Source organism: Syzygium oleosum, unplaced genomic scaffold, assembly GCF_021117445.2.
Source record: "Syzygium oleosum isolate NSW1041296 unplaced genomic scaffold, Sole_v2.1 Sole_v2.39, whole genome shotgun sequence".
Lineage (NCBI taxonomy): Eukaryota > Viridiplantae > Streptophyta > Magnoliopsida > Myrtales > Myrtaceae > Syzygium > Syzygium oleosum.
This window is the reverse complement of record NW_026607523.1, coordinates 1027610-1033935: the sequence shown is the minus strand read 5'-3', so window position 1 is coordinate 1033935 and position 6326 is coordinate 1027610. Positions and strand designations below refer to the sequence as shown.

Here is a 6326-nt window from a genome sequence, read left to right as displayed (position 1 = left end):
CTTTTGTGAAAAGTCAATATACTACTTATCTTACCAAAAAAAAAATGGTTGGCCAGAGATGCTAAACCCTTCATTTCTACTTGCATAGAGTCCACATCATCCAACTTGTCCGTTAATGTAAGTGGAGGTTGATGCCGTCCTTCAAGTAGCTCTTCAAGTAGCTCCAAGATCACCTCTGTCGCTCGATCGGAGAATTTTGCATCGACCCATTTGAAATATTTGCACTTCGAACCTTCTTTATACCTAGTGTATCCATGAAATCTTCTCCCAGGATTTAACCGAGTCCAAGATATTCTTCTTGGACTCGGTAATCCATAATAACAATTACACTCACCTTCTTCTTCACTTCTTTGAAAGGAAGTTGAGCTGCTGCTGAAGCTCTTGCCTTCCATTTGCAAGTTTGAGCACTTAATTTGGGGGGCAAATCGAAATAGGGAGAATTGCCACCGGTTAAAGTTTTCAATTTGGCCTTCTCTTTTAATTTGAGGATTTAGGGTTCTTATTTGGGGGAAGTAAGCTAAACTACGTCTTTTGAAGTGTACATGCTGACTCTATATGTTGACTAGACCTCCGGCGGGCCACATCAGCTTCAGAATTTAATAAAAAAATGCCACGTCGAATTTCTGGCGGAGTTTGCCCTTAAGTGATCGTTTTTCAAAAAGTTTGGCACTTAAGTAATCGTTTCGAAACTTTTGGCACTAAAGTGTGTGCCGTACACAAGTTTTGGCAGTTGTAGTGTGCTTGTTCCCCTCTTATCCCTTATCCCATCTATCACGGGTGACTTCTACATTAGCGAGTACAAATACACCACTGTATAATCGTATGATGATGGCTATTCCAAAATATCATATCATAGGCTACTCAAGCCATATCAGGCTACACAAGTCATATCATTTCGTATATGAATCATATGATTTCCTGTCTTCTCAACCCTGTAGAGACCCATATAGTAGAATACCAGTCTTTCCCAGAGTCTTCTACACATTCATACAAGGGATTTGCTCTTTGACAATTAAGCCGTAGTAAAGGTTATCATCACATGGCAACACCGACATACAATCATTATAACATACGGTTGACATGTTCAATCATATAGTAGCAGTACAAATAAGGTCATTCTAACTTTTTGGAATTCCCCCATATCAACAATGGGAGCAAATACCCATTCATTATCATTTGCAAACCCACTCATAAAATAATCACCATTTGGTACATAGCATCATCTTATGGAAATTATTACTGCAATATAAATGCCACGTATTTTTCAATAAACACATTTACAAATAATCACATTGATCTCTTGACATTTTTCGTTAAACAGTGGTAATCAAATTATTATGTGTACTTCAACATATAAATCATCATCCTCTAAACACCATGCTGTCATCATTTAATAGAGAATTTATCCAAATGCATTCTTAGACAATCGACATTTCTATAATCTAAGAGACGATTATTTCTTAGACAATCAACATTTTTATAATTTAACTTGTATAATTTTCATCTCTAAGACGCGCCTTAATTCAATTCATCTTAATCATCAAAACTAAAACTAATTTCCTATAATTCCATATTTCTAGAATTACACAATTGCCCCAAAAAATTTCTCCTTTTAAAATTTTTACCCTAAGTTCCAATATTCACTTAATCAAGCCATGTTAATTAAACTAAAAACCAAAGACCAGTTATCTATCATCTAAAGTATATAACTGTTTTATTTACACTATAGATATGCCACATATTTTATAAAATTACCAAAACAGCCCACTTTTAAATTATTTGTGCAATTAAGTCCAATTTTGACTAGTTAAATAAATTGTCTAGATTAAAAAATTATTTCTAAAAATAACCTAAGTAACTATTATCATAAGGTTTCTAATGTTGTGAGTAGCCCCTAGAATTTCCAGTTTTTACATATTAGCCCCCAAGCTGGGCGAAATTACAAAATTTCCCTAAAGCTTCAAAACTAGTTTTTGTGAACGGTTTGATTTCCTTTAATAAATTTAACTTACTTAAAACCATAAAATGTCACAGTTAAAAGAGCCTCTATATTCTTTAGATTTACAAAATTGCACCGAAATACGTCAAAATTAGTAAAAAGCCTCTTTAGGCCTAGTTTTGATGCAACAAAACCTTTTGATAATCATTCAAACCTATCCTAGGAATGTAGAAAGGTATACTCGGAGATTATATCACCGAGTACCCAATTGATGGACCAATACTTCCGGGTTCAACTTTCTTACAACCTTGAGAATAGATTTCTAAAAGTAATAAGTAAAGTTACTGTGTTTCCAGAAGACTTACCGTGACATCCATAATTTTTTTACATTAATTGATAATATTTAATTTATTAAGATAATTGTTAATTCACGTGAATTTTGGATGACATTTATGAAAATTCCAATTAGGCCATTAATTGTGTGATGTGTGAAAAGTTCGAAAGATACCTTCCATGTCGTGATTTTTCAGAAGGGTTAATACCACGAAAAGCCTCAAACTGATACACTTGTGACAAATTTACTCCAAACTATTTTTTTGACAACAAAAAACCCCAAACTGGTACACCTGTGATAATTTTACCTCGAACTATTTTTTTTACCACCAAAAATCCTATACTGGTACACCTGTAACAATTTTACCCCGAACTAATTTTTTGACAATCAAAAACCTCAAACTGGTACATCTATGACAAATTTACCCTCCGTTAGTTTCCGTTAAATTTACTGTCAAATTGCTAAGTTTGGTGACACATAATAGTTGGCGGATGTATCAATTTAGGGTTTTACCCCTCTATTTGTCACAAGTTTACTAATTTTTTATTTTTCGTGATATTAATTCAATTTAATAGACACTAACGGAGGGTAAATTTGTCACAAATGTACCAGTTTGGGGTTTTTAGTGGTTAAAAAATTAGTTTGGGGTAAAATTATCATAGGTGTACCAGTTTGGGGTTTTTTGTGGTAAAAAAATTAGTTCGGGATAAAATTGTCACAAGTATACCAGTGTGGGGGTTTTGTTGGTCAAAAAAATAGTTCGGGGTAAATTTATCATAGGTGTACCAGTTTGGGGTTTTTGGTGGTGAAAAATTAGTTCGGGGTAAAATTATCACGTGTGTACCGAGTTAGGGTTTTCCATGGTATTAACCCTTTTTAATGCGATACCATTAGGCTGCGTTTGGTCGTCTGGATTTAAACGAGGATAGGGCCGGATAGGATAGGATAAGAAATCCTAGACTTCTTCATATCCTATCCACGTTTGGTGAATCGGATTTAAATTCGGATATTCTCATATCCTATCATATCTTCGGGATAAAATTGTCACAAGTATCCGTGTGGGGTTTGTTGGTCAAAAAATAGTTCGGGGTAAATTTATCATAGGTGTACGTTGGGGTTTTGGTGGTGAAAAATTAGTTCGGGTAAAATTATCACGGGTGTACGGTTTAGGGTTTTCCATGGTATTAACCCTTTTCGAATGCGATACCATTAGGCTGCGTTTGGTCGTCTGGATTTCTAAACAGGATAGGACTGGATAGGATAGGATAAGAAATCCCTAGACTTCTTCATATCCTATCCACTGTTTGGTGAACTGCGGATTTAAATTCGGATATTCTCATATCCTATCATATCTAGTGTTTGGTGAACTGCGGATTTAAAGTCGGATATTCTTATGCATAATTATACTTAAAAAAACAAAAACATTAGGCAAGTACAAACTGACAGATTAGATTATAGCAAAATCATCCAAAATAATATATCTTTTTCAAATCGATAGATTTTCACAAAATCTCACAAAATCAATACATTATTCGCATGGTACGCAATATGCATAAAGAACCAAAGCAAAAGGAAATTTTCGAAGTAATAGCCCAAATATCTACTTTCAAAAATTTGCACATGCCTGAATTTAAATCAAGATAGCTTCAAAATTTCCCCACGGGATCTCTATACAAGTGAAACAATCAAATCATGATTGACGTAAGAAATATCTGCAAACGTGATGTTCTATTCATCATCGTAGTAATCAACTCGACTTTGTTGAATTATGTACATCAGTCTCTTTTTCCTTTTAAAAGTGACATTGCGCATGCTAATATGAGATGAGTCAATTAAGACTAACATAAGAGCATTAGAGATATGAAAAATATTTGACATTTAGATTATATATGTAATGTTCACAGTAGGTTGCACACGGAAAAGTAACCAAAAGATTTGAGTATAGTCATGAGATATGGTCTTAAGATTTTTGTGGAAGAAAAGTCTCTTCCGAAAAGCAACAAAAGCATCACCAGAAAAGGCATAAGGACTAAACATCAAGAGAGCACTCCGTCATAAATTCAAGATGAATCACCAAAAAAGTTTGTTTCATTATATTGAATTTGACCACCATATGAGACAAACTTTAGCAAAATAAAAGCAAGACACTATTAAGTTCAAGATCCATCATGTACTTGAAGGTCCCGAACAAGACTCAACATGACTACAGAGAGGGACTATACAAAAAATAACACCTTAAAAAAACATGTGATTCCAATAAATAGCAAAAAGAACATTGCTCAATATTGTTAATTGTCATAAATCAACAAAGGGACTATACAAGAGACTTATTACTTATAAACAAAATTAGGCACAACTTGCCCCTTTCAACTCGCACAAATCCACTGTGACTCATCGCTCCAAGAACATTACTCATTCTCTTCTATCATCTCTTGGAGAAGCAATTCCACAAATGCCTTCCTGTCGTCTCCTTGAAATCCAAAGAAAAGATGAATATTCTCAGGATTCTTCACAATTGTTCTGCATAGTTTTATTCTATCCATAGTACCTAGAGACATTTGAAGAAGCTCCTCATTAGTTTTTCTCTTGTCATTATCTAAATCTTTAGCATGTCCGATGCGGCTAGCAATCACCTCCATCCTCTCATTAGCTTTTTCCAAGAAAGAGCCAAAAGTGCCTGCAATCTCAACTAACCTAGCAGCCCATTTATCACTTGCTTTAGCCCTTTTTCTTCTCGAAGGATCAAAAACATTTTGTGTTTGAGAAGATGATAGTGGTGGTAAGTTTTGACTTATACCATTAGTTGCCACACCATCATGATTCTCACCTTCTTCGTTATCTACAGCCGCATGAGCTTCTGAAGGGTCTTCACTGAGATTTCCCTTGGCACGGTCTTTTCCAAATACGGTTGCAAGTCAATCATATCGGGGGAAGGACTTCCCTCTCAAAGAAGCAACTCCTGGATAGGTCTACAAAGAAAATATAATGTTTTGTTAAAAAAGAAACATGTAGTAAAGAAGAAAAAAATGAGAAGAAGTGACACAAACTTTGCAATATTTTTGCTAACTATCCTCCGAATGAATATCAACACAATGCTTTTCATGATCCCACCCAAAGCCACTTTGATCCTTCAAGTCATATATCTGATTGCACAACTTTTTCAAGTTTTTCATCTTTGACTCTATGTGAGGATTACCCTTGATGCCAGAACCAGGGAACTTTTCTTCAAACCACTTCTCTACACATAGTCATGTAACCACTCTTGAAGCCATTATCGGCTTTCATTCCTCGTTCAACTAGTTCTTCAAGACCATCTAGAAGTAAATTTTCTTCATCTATTGTCCATACACGTCGGTCTCTCTTTGTTCCCCTTCCTTGAGTTTGACTGAATTGCTACCTTCCATTCCTAAACATCTCATTTAATTTTAGAAAATTTAATGATAGAGACAGTGTAGTACCAAAAATTTAAAATGATAAAGCCATAATTCAAACATTGCATAAGAAATATGTCTCAATAATGACAAACCAGCACCATATTCCACATGTCTAATAGAAATGGACAAAAAAAAACATCTTACAACACAAGTCTTGCAACAATGGGAAACAAATTATTTTTTTAAATAATGTCAAATCATGCATCTCCTCCATGTCCTCGACTTGCATTCCACTCATTAAACATCTGTACTGCCAAATTTTGCCTCCATGTCGTCCAATGATCCGACGGCTCAACAACATCAATTGTTTCCACGTCTTCAATGATGTTAGCAACTTTATCTAACTGTGCCTCAATTGGATCAATAGCCATTTCTCTTCTTATCAAGTTGTGTATAAGGAAACAAGCTATGATTATTCGACCTTGCGTTCTAATTGGATAAAAAGATGGACTCCTAATAATAGCCCACCGTAACTTAAGTAGATCGAAGCATCTTTCTATGACATTTCTAGCTTGAGAATGCTTCATGTTGAAGTACTCCTCAGGGGAATTTGGCGTACATCCTTCAGTCCACTCGGATAGGCGGTATTGAGTACATCTATAAGGAGTAAGAAAGCCAT

General features: G+C 35.0%; 1 pseudogene; it reads right to left on the bottom strand.

Moving 5' to 3' along the window:
* Positions 1-4681: 4681 nt before the first annotated feature.
* Positions 4682-6078, bottom strand: LOC115692590 (uncharacterized; annotated as a pseudogene).
* Positions 6079-6326: the final 248 nt, after the last annotated feature.